At 45.6% G+C, this 2,610-nt stretch overlaps 1 long non-coding RNA gene across 1 annotated transcript in view; it reads right to left on the minus strand.

Moving 5' to 3' along the window:
- LOC105003272 overlaps nt 1-2,592 on the minus strand; it is a 19,786-nt gene extending 17,194 nt beyond the window's left edge. The window contains exon 1 of the long non-coding RNA XR_827089.1: nt 669-2,592. This is a non-coding gene — a long non-coding RNA (uncharacterized LOC105003272). The remainder of the gene's footprint in view (nt 1-668) is intronic.
- Between the last annotated feature and the right edge of the window lie 18 nt (nt 2,593-2,610).

Raw genomic sequence — 2,610 nt, forward strand, 5'->3', positions numbered from 1 at the left:
AGGCTGGGCGGTGGGGAGAGATCGAATAGCCTTAAAGCCGGCCTTTCGTTGTCCCCATCAGTTGTTCTGTTCCTTAAGGTGGCTAAAAAAGTGGAGTTGTGAGACCACCGAGTGCCTGACTGAGGACAAATGCAAGCACACACACAGCTCTTACAGGCACTTTTGTCATCCAAGGCGGTGGTCCTCAGGGTGTGATTCCCCGAACCAGCGGGATCACATCACCTCGAGACTTCTTTGAAACTAATTAGAACTAATTAGAAACTAAGAAACTTCTTAGAACTAATAACAAATTCTAGGGTGGTGCCAGTTGGGTCGGTCATCTACCCAGCCCTCCAGGTGAGTCTGATGCGGGCCAAAGTTGGAGAACCACTGGTCTAGGGCTAGGAAACCGGAGTCGCCAGATTTAGGGTGATTATTATTCTCAGTTGCCGCCAGACAGTGAACCCTTCTTTTGGTGACCTAAAATTCCCTGGCATCAGCGGACGAGAGACGTTCCCATCGCTCAGTCCAAAGCCAGGAGCTGAGAAGACAATCAGCCCCTTCTCCGTGCCCTGCAGCCCAAGGAAACAAGACGGCCCGTTATTCACTCTTGGGGCACCCGGAGAGGGAGGGTGGGGGAGGAAAGAGAGCAAAAGAGCCATGCAGAAGGAGGACCAGAGGACACTTACCCATAAACGTTTGCACATTTACCCTGCAGTCTGTCAACGTGAGCTGCTCTGCAGCTCTCAGCAGAGGAGGCGAGAAGGCAACGGGACGTTTGGGGTTTCTGGACCTTCCTGGAACAGGACTTGAGGAGCTGCTATTCCTCTTGTTTGATGCTGTCATTTACTAGCAGTGGAACCAGGACATAGTATAGGGAAAGGCTGTGCACATAGGTTACTCCTGTCTGTCCGGCTCCCGCGTCCTGGCCCTGTTTGCTCCGGCTTCCCACCCACTCCCACAACACACCCCCTGCTTTAAATGGGCAGCTGACGGTGAGGTTCTGTAAGCTTCTCCTCTGAGGCAAACTCATCCTCCAAGATTCCCCAGATGAAGTCCAGAAACAAACCCACACACTCTTGTTAGAAAACTTTAATCTGATTTTTAATGGAATCTCTGGAATGGTGTGTTTGTGAATGCTGTGCTGCACACTGAATCTCTCTCAGCTCCCCCTTGCCTCCACCCCCTATACAACTTCCATAAAGGAACAAGGTGTATACACGAGCCAGTTGGATCATCTGTCGTAATTTCATTTTTAAATTATGATAGACAGATTGTATGAAAAACAAGGAATTCCAAAGAATTTCCTGCCCTGGGAACAGAAGTTAAGTCTATATTTAACAACATTTGAAGCTGTCAAGAATGCTTTGTGGTTGGATAACAGAGGCAGAAAAATGTTAAAAACGCAGGCTACTGCTATACCCAAATATGGAAATATTGTTACGTCTGGTGTCTGATTCACCATCTGGAAATACTTACAACCATGAAGTCAAATAGAAAAGACCCGCAACAGAAGCCAGGAAAGCTCCTCTCCATTCTTTCTCCACCGCCTCCTCCCACCCTGTACTGCATCTACTCCTAGTCACTTCATTATGGAGGAAACAATACAGAAACTCTACTACAGGAAAAAACAAAAACGCTTTCTAAATAATAACTGGTGAGTTGACTTGGATAGGGCCCAGAAAACCTGACAGTTTATTGTCTTGAAAAGTAAGACCCCACTCCCAACTAAACCTTAAAGATCCTATTCTCTCTAGTAAAAGTCTCTTAGACTTCTGGAAGAGCACTTTTGAATGAATGAAACTTAACTCTTTCCTGCCACAGTTCTCTGCATTGGAGAATGTTTTCATTGCAGTAGGTCTTTATTGTGTTTATCAATCATTGACAGAAAATTACACTGAAGGCCTTCTTAAGCCAGACGGCTCAGTCATTTAGACTGAACAGCCCTAAACATTACAAAGGACAAGAATTTCTCCTAGAGCACATATACATGACAAACTGGCATAATTACTGTGTGTTTTTATGAAAATTACACAAGAAGTGTAGTTTTTGAAACTTTGAGGGAACATTTGTCAAGCACACTGATGGTTTTTGAAGTTCAAATAATTTGCTTTGTAAGGGGTCTTCTACTGAATGTGTTGCTCGTAGAAAAAGACCTTAAAATTGCCAACTTTTTTTTTTTACTACAACATATTACATCCTAAGACTAATTTCTCTGTATTTAGAGGGCAAAGCATTGCAATTCACTTGAAATGGGAGGCTTCTAAGTAGTCCCAGGAAAGGAGTTAAACTCCCCTGCAAAACTTTCCGTGTCAAGGTGTTTGTTTTCTCCAGAGATTTACTGGGCACAATGGTGCTGGAATCTGGTTTGATTTTGCTGTATATGCCGGTAATGATCTCAATACAAATCACTTGACGATAGTCCTCTACGCTTCTGGCTGTCTGCTTAGTTAGCGTCGCCTCCCGCCTGCGGAGGGAGACTGGAAGGGCTTACCCGGTCTCCTGCATCCGTGCGGAAGTGTAAGACAGCCTCCCGGAGAACTCCCTGCGTTCGTTTCCTCTCGGACTTCCAACCCAGGCAGTGGGCTGGAACTTAAGTGGGAACCTCCAAAAACAAACAAGTACGACGTA

Source organism: Bison bison, unplaced genomic scaffold (assembly GCF_000754665.1).
Source record: "Bison bison bison isolate TAMUID 2011002044 unplaced genomic scaffold, Bison_UMD1.0 scf7180017864466, whole genome shotgun sequence".
Taxonomy (NCBI): Eukaryota; Metazoa; Chordata; class Mammalia; order Artiodactyla; family Bovidae; genus Bison; species Bison bison.